Genomic DNA, 13,845 nt, shown 5'->3' with positions numbered 1-13,845 from the left:
TTAAGCGCACTATCACAAATGTTTTCTGAGATGTATCTCGTTTCTTACATGTCTGATGTGTTGCCTATTTCTGTCACGGCATGGTTCGAGGTGTTCAGTGCTATCGTATTCATAGCCATTATATTGTTGGTTCTGCTCTCTGTCTCAGTGAGCTGGCAAAACCATTCATATTATGATGAATTCAATGAAGAGAGTGAACCTATTAAACTCTTTTAAAAATAACCAGCAGTTCAACTATGTGTCTGATGCCAGTACTTAAAGATCAAGTAGCAGTAAGGCTCAATATGGATGGTTGTCTAGATAGTATGGCAGTTGCGGATCTAGGGAAGGATCCCTCATTAGTGGTAGACATGGAAGTGGTTTCCTAATGAGGTTATGCGACAGATTGGGATGCTGTCCAGTAATTGACTTCGGGAGGTCCTTGATTCGGGAGTTGAGGAAGGGAACTCGGGAATTCAACTTGCCAACTACACCTTTCCGAGGGTTATGAGGCAACTTGATGGAGCATCTACTGATAAGCTTGATTATTTTGTTATTTTCATGTAATGTAATCATTAAGGGGGGATGTTGGAGTTAATGCTTACATTCCATATTTAAGAAGTTGGTTTGTGATGGTTGAGAAATTCTCTCAACCTCTCTATCTAATTTGGGAATAAGTTGGATCTCAGAAACTCTATTTAATAGAGTAATCTGAATGTAAATCCGTGTGTGAGTGTCTTTGCACATACACCATTTGTGCATAATATATGATTGAGTTTCTGTAATTGTGTTGTTTTAGCCATTTTTATCAGTTCAAAGTTACACAATAACATCAATGCACTAAATTTCAAGTTATATTTATTTTCAATAGTCCTTATAAATAATTAAAGGTGTATTCTCATCATTAATAAAAAAAAAATCTACCTAAAATCTAGAGTTTCTCATATAACTTACAATTTTCATGTGAAAAAGATTGACCCGCTCCAACTCAAACTCATTTATCATTAAATGGCATTTAAAGATAATTATATAAAAAGTTACGTGATCCAACTCAAACTCGTTTATCATTAAATGACATTTAAAGATGAATTATCACCGATAGGTTTCGATGAAGTTTTCGTTCGTTCATCTTGTGATATTTACATATTTTAGAAATATTGATTACATCTTGATTAATTTGTCCTCGAAAGCCTCTCTTTTAGGGGGAGGGGGGACATTTTTAAAATTTATTTTGAAAATTCGATAGTTGTTTCATAGTTTCGTTAACCTCTAATTTTTTTTTTTCTCGTTAAAACTATTCTATTATATATATAATCAGAGAACAATTACATCATTACATAACAAAGAGAACCAGCTCCCTGGAAGTAATGGCAGCCTGGAACAGCAGAGACCGCAGTCTCCGAGGACTAACCAGACCAAAAACCAACCCACGCAGGGGCGCCAGTGGAACAGCAAACTAATCCCGCGCAGGGGAGCCAAACACTTTCCCAGCCACAGAGAAAAAATTCCAGAACCCAAACATAGACAATTTGCCATCAGCATTGACACAGAGACAGTAACACCACAGCTTTGATACAAAAACATATCCAAAAACAACAAGAGTGGTCGAATGCCCTCACTAACGGGCCGCAGAGACCTGGTAAGAAGTCGCATCTAGTCTTCAGGATCCTCCTCCACTACCCTGCACCACCCGAATTCCGCCACCTCCGTTGCTGTTGGAACGGTCTCCATCTTGACATCTTCATTCTGGCTGATCATCGCCTCCTGAGCTCCCGAGGGACTAGCAAGAGGGCTTTCTGAAACATTCACAGGATCTGCAGAGGGAGTCTCCATGGCTCTCGCGGAGCCATCAGCTGGCATCGTCCCCCGATTGTCTCTAGAATCGCTTTCATCAGGGGTCTCCTCAATGAAGAGCACCGAAACATGGGCGTTGATCCGGGGACGGTTCAAAGAACTGTTGAAGTTGAAAATGGCAGAGCCAAAGGCGGGCGAGGAAGAGGAATCAGGAGCGCTGGTATCCAGGAATTGACTGGACCGAAGGGGGTTTGCACCTTGAGTGCGATGGCAATGGCAATGGCAGCAATGGGGAGAGTCTTCGTCGACAGGGGGGTGTGAAGATCCTCCACGGGAGGTGGCTTGACGGCTGAGCATTCGCTGTTGAAGCCGAACCATGATTGCAGGGCCAAATTGAATAGAGCTCAACGCTAAATTGAGTTCCAGAACAGTCACGGGGAGACCATAAGCAGGCGGGGGATTAGCCCAAACAGAAAGGCAAACACTTGGAGCGGCTCGCAACTCCAGAGGCTGCATGAACAAACCATGAATTTGCACAGTGAACAGACCATGAATATGCACAGTGAAGCCCAACCCACAACCATATATATCGCACCTCCCTGCGCCTCAAGGCCCTCCCGCCATTACTGCGGCCTTCATGGGAGCCGAGGAGCCGGACCCTGGCTTGCGTGCTGAGGTGAACGGAGCATTTATGCTCCCCTGCTGAGTGCCATTAATCCCACTCCCGCGCAGCTGATAGTGTCCCTGCCCCCATGTGTGAACTGCTCCTCTGCGCATGGCTGGCAGGTGGCCGCGGTTGATCGCCTATCCCGTCCCTTCAATCCCCCGCCTCCGGGGGCTAACCTCCAAATTTGAGTTAGGTTTAAAAAAAAATTAAATGAAAGTGTAATTATAAAAATACTTGATGGTTTAATAGATTCCGATTGGACATATGTTTTTAGATGAAACTGTACATCAAAGTGTGATTATACAGGGGTGAGATTTCTTACGTCCTTCCATATTTATAATTTTTCTATTTACAAGCTGGTTGAGATTCTCAGTGTGAAAAAATTATAAAGTTTCCAAAAATAGCGTCAGCAATTTATATTATCAAACTAGTCTTTCATTTCAGAATACTTTTAACTCGCACCGGTAAGAAATTGAATATGAAGATGAGCACGTATTTTTTTTCCGACTACTCTAGAGAATAAGTTGTTGAATAGGTGGTTAGTGAAAGACAATGGAATACAAGTAAACCACTCAGCGGTTTAGGACTTTTTACTTTTACCGTTAACACGTGTTTCACGTGACCATTTATATTACCTTATTGGAAGGCATGAGATGAGTTGGTAAATTATATTTTAAAATGATTTTATATATATATATATATAGATATAATAAAATATTATAAATTAAAATGAATATTTTAATAAATATAATAAAATAGTTATTATTTTATAAAGTTATATTTAAATTAAGATTTATTTTGGTTAAGTTGTTTGTTTTTTTAGAGATTATATCTGGTTTGATAAACTCCAACTTAAGGACATCTAAGTCATTAAAACTATTAAAATCGTCAGGGAATGGCATAGGGACTCGGTCACACTAGCCTTTAACATGGTTGGATTTTTCCCACTGAGTTTTGAAAAGATGAACTTCACATCAAGAAATAACTTAACAATACACCCATCACCATCTATTCCAAATTAAGAAAAAATTAAATTGAAACAATATTAAAATAAATACATTTATAAATGTATGTAATTATATGGATTCATAACCTCTACCAAGTTAAAATATTTTATAATTAAAATTACATATTAATAATAGATAATTATGATAGTATACAAAATTCAAACACTTAATATCATATAATATTGTAACTGTAATATATCATATTATTATGTGGAGGGGCTCATTCTAGAGGGAGATGCTTAATTTTTCTACTTGGATTGTATTTTTTTTTTAAATAAAAAACAATTGAATAGATATATATATATATATATATATATATATATATATATATATATATATATATAGTTTTAATTAAAAGTATTACAAAATATTAAAAAAATATTTAGATTTTGTTAGTTTGATTTATTATTAGTTTTTATCATGGCAAATTCTAGCAATAAATTTACTTAAATTGGCCATTATTACTTTAGCATGGACCAATACAACTTATAATGTTTAATTTTGAAAAACAAGTATTTATTTTTCAATATGATTGCAAAATTTATTTTTCAAACATTTGATTGGGCCATAAACTTGAAGGCCTTATTGTAGCCTTTCGGCCATAATTTTTGGATGCAACTACAATATTTATGCCATCAATTTTATATATTTGTGGAGTGATTTTTAATTGTTAAGATTTGTAAGAAAACCAACCAAAATTAAATATTTGAAAATTTAAGCAAGTATTTGCATAAAAAAATAGATAACAAGAAGATATATATATAGGAACATATAGCATTATATTCATCTAGATAGAAAGATATCATCACCTTACATTTAATAGTTGAACTTCATGAGAAGCATTCCAAAATTGTTCAAGCTACAACCTACCTATATTCTATCTTTTCATCACTATATATCTAGCAAATTTTATCTTATATAGTCTCCAAAACACTTCATTATATATGAAAAAATTACAAAACATTGGAAAACAAGAAGTTAACAATAATGTTTTTCTTTTCAGAGAAAAAAAAGCAGAAATGCATTATATAAGCCATCATAAGATACATAATGGTGGCATATGAAGCCACGTTCCAGGATGTTTGAGAAGCATCTGTGGGCAGATGTTCAAACAAGTCTCAAAAAACAAGCAGCATGGGACATATTCCATCACATTTGAAACAGTATTAAAACAAATGTCAAAAAGCAGGGAGCATGGAACATATTCCATTACATTTGAAGCAGTATTAAAACAAGTCTCAAAAAACAGGCGGCCTGGGACATATTCCATCACATTTAATGTCAGCCGTTGCTTTCATCCTTGCTTCCGGTGATTCCAAATGTCAGCCGTTGCTTTCATCCTTGCTTCCGGTGATTCCATTTGGCATGACATGATCAACATCCATTTGAAAAGGTGGCTTCGATCCCGCTACGTGCTCCATTTCCACTTCTTTGTGAAACTTGTTCACCGGGTCGGGGGTCGTTAATACTAAATACCTCTGAGTACACTAACCACAGTATATTCCACAGTCACTTCCACATTGTCCACCTCGAAATCTAGATTTTCCATTTTGGTGATAAGCAGGTCTACGAATAACTAGAGACGCTCAACATCATCCCGCAGTTCACCAAGCTGACTTGAAACCAATGTGAAGTGAGAGAGAGCCTCAGTGATTATTTGGTCCCCTACCTTGGTTACCAAAGGAAAGACATCCATTTTTATCACTTCCAACTGCTCTTATGAGAACCTACTAGTGTTGTTCCTACTTGCAGAAGCCATTTTGCCAACTTCTCTACCCTTAATTGGAATCATCAATGTTTTCAGCATTTGCAATCGACCCTTTAAATTCTTACCCTGGTCTGAATCGATTGTAAGGGAGATCTTGTCACATTGAATGCCCACGTCTTGTTTGTTCAGGCTTATCTCAGAATTCCATCGTTATAGCCACCATTCTGAATGCATACGCGAACGAAATTAACTGATTCAACTTAGAGGAAGTATTATCTAGTCTAGCCCTGGAGCGGGGAATTAATGTAAGTCCAACATTATTCCACCTATATTAAATCTTGATGTTTTCCATCATGTGTTCTCATTTGGATGCTTGATTTATGAACTCCTGCTTCCAATGTTGCCGCTAATCGAGGTTCTTCCAGGCCTTGGGATTAAAGACATTCGATAGTGGAATGTTAGACCTTAATTCCGTCTTGATGATAAGCTTAAAATTTTTGTCCTTTACTTGATAACGATCATGGGATATGGAATATAATTGGGTCACCTTGATCTTTGGATAACATACCTTGGGAAATGTTTGCTTCTTTTTAGGCTTTCTCACCAACTAGTTGATTATTTTCCCTCTTGACATGGAAAAAGTCAATATTTTCAAATTTGTCCATAAGCAATCCTATTTGGTGATATATTGGGGACATATCCTTCTCCATGTGATCTTTAATTTTGTGGCATTTTTGGATAATAATCATTGAATCACCAAACACGCTTATTTGACGAATGCGACGAATGCCCCTCATTAATACAATTTTCAATCTTTGCCAAAGAGCTAAGGCTTCTGCTTGATTATTTGAAGCAATACCTAGTCCCCAAGCAAATTTAATCTCTATTTCTCCATTGGGGTGAAATAAAACCCCTCATGCTCCTACCTCCCCTGTAAATAAATATTCTTACAAAGTGTTACTGCATAGGTCATTATTTATGTGTTGTGTAGCTATCTAATAAGTAGGAGTAAAAATGTAAATGTCTAGACTTACTAGTGGTTACTACCCACCAAATTTATACAACACCTTGTCGCTTAGTTGACAATTAATTTTTCCATTTCATATATCAATTTGGAATTTTTATGAAAGCATAATTTCCACTTAAGTAACAGGGACTAAGCTTCACTCACCTTTTCATGTATTTCCCTTTGTGAAAAAAGATAAATTGATTTTTTAGCACATTCTACTGGTTACCCATAACTGACCTAACTACATGGGAATAACTACAAGTTAGAGTACGATTGTCCTTATCCATTAGGCCACTTGTTGAATAATAGGTTTCCTCATTGTAGAAGTTGGTGGCATATCCTATACTGCTCAAGGGTTGAGCATATATAAAGAGTGGAAAAATAGATCTATTTTATTTGCAAGATTATATGAAGAACTACAAATATATAGTTTACATTCACAATCTTGATATAGAGAGAGGAACATTATATATATATTTCGATACAAATATATATAATTTTCATTCACAGTCTTTGTTGGGACTCAAAAATGTCATATTTTCATCCACCTTTTTCTTCACTATTCCTTACATTTCATCATCCCATTAACCTTTTATCATATCATTTTCATAAATACATTTGGGTTTCACCTTCTTATTTTCCATTTTATTCATTTTTGTATTACAAGTGAATTTATGATTAAATATTAGAAAATATACATATTTTTATATATATCTCAAGAATATGTGAGTTTTGTGATGTGTAGGAAATATGTGAAGAATTAATTCCAAGAGACTTATCCATATCTCCTCCACCATATTAAGGAGATAATTATGCAAGCCTATTCCTAAGGAGAAAATCATGGAGGACTTGGTTGGCATATCTTATCCATATCTCCTCCACCATATTAAGGAGATAATTATGCAAGCCTAATCCTAAGGAGAAAATCATGGAGGATTTGGTTAGCATATCTTATCCAAGATATGTGATCCTTGTTCCTTGGTGGACTTCTGATCCATTCAATGGATCGAAGTGGACTGATATATTTCCAAGTGACCACCTTGGTCCACAAATTGTCAGCAGTGAGGATATTCCATCCCAATTTAGCAGCAAGGGCCCTGGAGAAACATGAGAGTTCTTTTAATCCCCAACCTCCCCATTTTTTTGGCAGGGCAATGAGATCTCATCTTGTCCAAGAAAAGGTGTGACCTTCCTTGGATCCTTTCCATACAAATCTAAAACATAGTTGTTGAATACTGGAAAGTATGCTTTTAGGGATCCAAGCTAATGACATCCAGTAAATGAGGGTCGCTTCTAGAAATGATTTGATGAGGACCAAACGACCTGCTCTAGAAAGCCATCCGTGTTTCCAAATATTCAGTCATTTCTCAATCCTGGCCTCCAACCACATCCAGTTAGCTATTCTGTATTTATTTGGTTTGAGACGGAAGCCAAGATATTTGAATCCTTCTATGAAGTCTATAGAAGGGCAGGGAAATCTCTGAAGAGCAAATTATATTTCATGTTGTGAGAAACCCAAATCTGATAATGTGGATTTTAAATTATTACACATCATACTTGTGGCATTACAGAAAAGCTTGAGGACTATATTGAAGACCAAGGAGTCGCTGATGGAGCCATTCAGGAAGATAAGTACATCATCCACAAAAAGGAGGTGTGATAAGATACAATTTGATGCCCTTTAGTCTCCCAAAGTTCTTTTCGTCGATAATAAGTCTACTCAATCCCTCCATTACCAAAAGAAAGTGTGATGCCATAAATTTTATTAGTGCAACTCACTATCATTCATAATTTGACATTTAACCACTAAGTTGCAGTTACCATAGTTGAGTGAAGTCTTACAAACTAATTTTATTTATTTATTTTAATATTATATTTCTTTTACTCTTGTTAATATTAAATAGTTGTTATATAAATGTTTTTGGATTTAGAATATTATCAATGGAATTGTTTAGTTGTTATTAGTCTTTGTTAATCATGTGTATTGAATAGTATTTATAACTTTTCCATTTCAATATGTTATTATGATTTTAAATATAATTTATTTTAATATTTATGGGTAATCATTGGATATTTTGTTGTTAATTATTAATTAATATTACTAATTGTGAGATATATAATTTTGCTATCAATTGTTATTATTTAATATATACTAACTTCTTATTAAATAATAATAATAATAATAATAATCACATTTAAGTTAATATTCATGAGTAACGTATATATATATATATATATATATATATATATATATATATATATATATATATATATATATATATATATACAAGTTTATTACACAATAAGTTTATAGATGACTTCAAATCATTAACACATATTTAAGCACTTTTTATTCAAAATTATTTGGTAGTGCAATCCTTGATAATATTACAACTCAATGTGAATGAGATGTTGTAAAAATATTTCAGTCTCAGTCAATCATAAATAAAATATTTCAATGTCCATGTGAAGAAACATAATTTTGTATCAACTTTAATAAGAGATAAAACAATTAAAAGCCAAAAACATCTTATATTTTCAATTTTGAGTGTGAAGGAAATAATAAATTAGCTTAAATCCATCTTAACTTTGGATCTATCAAGCCCCAGTAGGATCAAATCTCTTCAGGTGCAAACCTTTCCTCAAGTTTTGCACTCAAAAAAATAGGTTTTCACATTAAGAGAGTTGATCATCCAGTGTTAAGATGGATCTAGGTTGGTAAACATCTAAACACTTACTTCATGACACATTTTACATCTCCAAGATTAAAAAAACCATAAATATTAACTAAATTATAGTTTTATTTTAAATTATTATCATTAATTATAAAAATATGTTAAATAAATTTGATTCGACAAAAGAGTCAAAGTTGATCGAGTCAACTAGTGGTTTTGGGGCCATGGTTTTTTGGTTTCCCATGGTTTTGTGTCTGTGGATTCATGTAATGAAGCATTTAAAAGGTTAGGTGAAGACTCTATTCTAACTTTCGTGGGAGGTGAACTATGAAATCTCACTTGGCCGGCTTGGTCGAGTTTTGGCCAAGGGATCTAATGGAATTTTGTTAGCTAGGTTTTTCTCTATAGTTGTGAAGATTATATTTTAATTTTCCATGGAGGTGAGTTGTGAAAGCTCACTTGGGCAGCCAAGGGATCTCATGGAATTTGGTTAGCTAGGTTTTTCTCTATAGTTGTGAAGATTATATTTTAATTTTCCGAGGTGAGTTGTGAAAGCTCACTTGGCCGCCTTGGTCGGGTTTTGGCCAAGGGATCCAATGGAATTTTGTTAGCTGAATTATATATTAATTCTTTTTATCATTAATAATAATTACTATTTTGAAATAGAGTTTCCACAATTTCAATTTAATTATCAATAATTATTAGGTAGATGGTACGGATTTAATCTCCATAGAATATTCTACAATATTCTTAGTAGTATACACAAATCAAAGGTTGAGATTTATCATGTCATTTTTCTTTTTTAATTAAATTCTTTAATTAAAAAAGGTGATATGAGAAGGTGTCAAATGAAATGACCCCCTTGTTTGTGGGACAAGGGACCCACCTCTAGGCCCATACTGATAAGTTACGTGGAGGTAATAAGAATCTCATGATAAAGTGGAGGTGAATGTAGAGGTAATAAGAATCTCATGATAAAGTGGAGGTGAATCTTACTGGCCATTTAATTTATATGGATACACTAATAATATTTTAAAATAAAGTTATAATGTATCATGAAACAAGGTTGCATAGCTAGCATTCCTGCCACTTAGTTTGATTTAGCTACTAATTTACTTTGTATTTCTATGATGTAATTAGTTTTCATTAAATGTTATTAGTTAACAAAACCTTTTCTTTTAATGTGCCATGTATTGAGCTAGTTGGTTCAAGAAATTTCATGCTTCTCGTAGGTGCATTGAGAATTTGTATCTACAATGTGAGTTTTTTTTCACAACTTTATGAGAGTTTTTTCTCTCTTTACAGCGGTTGTATGGTGGTGTTCATGTATTTTTGTCAATGATTACATTAGAAAAATGCATTTATATGGATACACTAATAATATTTTAAAATAAAGTTATAATGTATCATGAAACAAGGTTGCATAGCTAGCATTCCTGCCGCTTAGTTTGATTTAGCTACTAATTTACTTTGTATTTCTATGATGTAATTAGTTTTCGTTAAATGTTATTAGTTAACAAAACCTTTTCTTTTAATGTGCCATGTATTGAGCTAGTTGGTTCAAGAAATTTCATGCTTCTCATAGGTGCATTGAGAATTTGTATCTACAATGTGAGTTTTTTTTCACAAATTTATGAGAGTTTTTTCTCTCTTTACAGCGGTTGTATGGTGGTGTTCATGTATTTTTGTCAATGCTTACATTAGAAAAATGCATTTATATGGATACACTAATAATATTTTAAAATAAAGTTATAATGTATCATGAAACAAGGTTGCATAGCTAGCATTCCTGCGGCTTCGTTTGATTTAGCTACTAATTTACTTTGTATTTCTATGATGTAATTAGTTTTCGTTAAATGTTATTAGTTAACAAAACCTTTTCTTTTAATGTGCCATGTATTGAGCTAGTTGGTTCAAGAAATTTCATGCTTCTCATAGGTGCATTGAGAATTTGTATCTACAATGTGAGTTTTTTTTCACAACTTTATGAGTTTTTTCTCTCTTTACAGCGGTTGTATGGTGGTGTTCATGTATTTTTGTCAATGCTTACATTAGAAAAATGCATTTTTGGAATACATGAAAAGAAAAACACTTCTACACATAAACTAGAGAGGACACACTATTCAAAGAAAGGAAGAGATAAAACAATTTGTGACCAAATATCTCTACATAGATGAGATAATTATCCATTGCCATAAAAGTAAGTATAGGAAAGAGAGAAACCAATGCAACTTTCCAAAAAAAATGGAATTTAAGAAATATTCTAATAGAGACTAGCCTAGAAAAGAAACCCCAATGCATTAGACACTTTGGTATTGAGTAAAAAAAAAATAATAACAATAATTGAAGAAGTTGAAATGATCGTGTAACTCCTCTTTGAATAGTAGTTAATTCTCACCATTATCCCATAATAATACAAAATTAATCTTCCAAATGTTGCTCATGTTGCTCCATGTCATCTAAGGAATTTTGTTCACATTAGCTACTCCATTTCATGGTGAGTTTTTTTTGTGAGATGACGTAAATATTAAAACAAATGTGATATTCCTTGTACTTTATTATTAATTATGAAACCATTAATCATAAGTTTCCATTTTGAAAAAAAAATAAATCTATTAATATATATCCATAAAATCAAAATAAATCTATTAATATATATCCACAGAATCATTTTTTATTTCTTATTTTTGAAAAAAATAAAATTTAACTTGTAAAAATAATCAATATATAAAAATAATAATATAAAAATGAAACTCTAGGATGGCTTTACAAATGCTTTGATTCAATTCAAATAATAACGTTGCAAAATGTTCAATAGTTTGTCTTCAATGTATTGTTAAATGCATATGTAACAAAGTCTCTAATGACTTGTAACTGGGTACAACTAACGTCAGCAACAATTCTCTGCACACAAGATGATTTTGGATACCATTATTATTGGAAAATGCCATCACTAACAATGGAAAAACCCCATTCCTTCGTAGCTCTAGCTTCATGAGCCGAATTGCAACCATGGGCTTTGGGCAGTTGTCGCAATTATTGCTGCAAAAAGATTTAATTGATGTACCATTTAACCCTGAAGTTAGATTGTCTTCTCTATTTGCAGCGCAGGACACTACAAATGGTACGATCCAGCACTGCAAATCCAGTGGAAATATGATTGCTCAAAAAGACTTAAGGTCAGGACAATCAACCAATAAGATGTTAAAAAAATTAAAATTAAAATAATAAAAAAAAAAATTATTTTTTTATAATGTTAATTTTACGGATCAACGTTAAATATTTAGTTAAAACACAAACACCGCTTAGTGGAGTTGTCTAACGAGGCGGAGGAATTGCCCGGACGGCCAACAGTGTTCAAAAAATCTTGTAGAGGCAGTATTTGAATCATGTTTTTGATGGTGGAAATGGATTCAGCACCATCAAAAACTTCGAAGACACTTAAAATTTTGAAATTTAACAACTATAACTTGGTTTTACAAAAATCCTGACCAAATTTTCTCTAAATATGACCGGAATTTCCATAACTTTCCAGACAACTCCTCCGCCTTGTTAAACTATGTACAGCTTAATTGATGTTCAACGGTTTTTCGATCACGTTATACTTATACTTGACCGCAGCAGGATAATAACGTATATTCTACTCCGACTCTCATGGGGTGAGAGTGATCTTTTTACTCTTTAGACAAGCAGGGGGTGAGAGTGATATTTTTACTCTCTAGATAAGAATTTAAATGCATGTAATTATAGATTTGAGTATATTGAATATATTTAACGTAAACTTACGTATTTTTAACGTTAAAGATGATAAGAAATAATATAAAATTTCAAACCAATAAAAATATTTTCAAAACGTTATTCATAATCATAAAAATTAATTGCTTAGGCATACACAAAAATACAGACATTATAAAGAAGGGGATGGGAAGGAAGGCTAAATCAAGATTTTTTTCCAAATTTGATTTCTCGTCCACGGACTGGACGCGAATGTGAGAGACACCACGAACAAATCTCATTCTCACTCCAAGCCTCATGGGCGATTCTTATTTTCTACCCTATAGCAATATTAATGCTATCTGACATGCGGAGAATAGCTATGGAGTGTCCTCTCCACGCTCGTCTTTTCTCTCCACGTGCTGTCACTCAGAGGGCGATGACTATTCCGCTTGCATGTCAGATAGCATTAATATTACTATACGGTCGGAAATAAGAGTTGCCAGCCTCATGCCTCTGCTGCTGACAAGGTGAACTCCAAATAAACCCGAAGTTTTTTAAGTAAATGAATTTAGAACCTCAATGCTTCTGTGACTTAGGGCTTTGCTTATCGTTGATTGTACACGTGGCAAGCATAGGGGTGACGTAACCACCACCTGTATCTGAACACGCTGAAGGGACACGGTGATGCAATCACATGGCTTTGTTTCACATCAGATGGCCGAAGTTTGGCAACAGGATATTTTATTTGTTTTCAACATGCCGCAAATGGGATTAGGGTTTGTTACGATGTATGAAATTACTTGCTATTGAGCATTTCACTTGAAGAATTGGAAACTTTTTACACATGTATATGTATTCTTATTCTTAAGTAGAAAACCGGGGTATTCGGCAAGGTAACCACTATATATATTTTTTCATTTCAATATCTTGTTAATAGATTCATTAAGCGAAGGGACAAGAAGGTGGGTGCAGAAATATTATATCTTTTTTTCGAATGTAAATAAGCGATGAGGGAGTGAGGAATTCTAGTCAGCTGGTAGTTAGGTACAATGTTCAAATTACATTGCTTGGGATTCACAAAACATGTTAGGTATTCTCTGTAGAAAATATCTATAACCAAATGATGGTTCTGTCTCTTCGCAGGGCAAGACACTAGAAATTGTACGATCCAATATTGCAGATCTAGTGGAAATATGATTTCTCAATAAGACTTAAGGTCAATCAACCAATAAGATGTTTAAAAAAGAATTATAATGTTGACCTTACTGATGAACGTTAAATATTTAGTC

This window comes from Pinus tabuliformis, chromosome 3_2 (genome assembly GCF_031772625.1).
Source record: "Pinus tabuliformis cultivar Carrire ecotype Pingquan chromosome 3_2, CPIR1, whole genome shotgun sequence".
In the NCBI taxonomy this organism is placed as follows: Eukaryota; Viridiplantae; Streptophyta; class Pinopsida; order Pinales; family Pinaceae; genus Pinus; species Pinus tabuliformis.
This window is presented reverse-complemented; position numbering follows the sequence as displayed.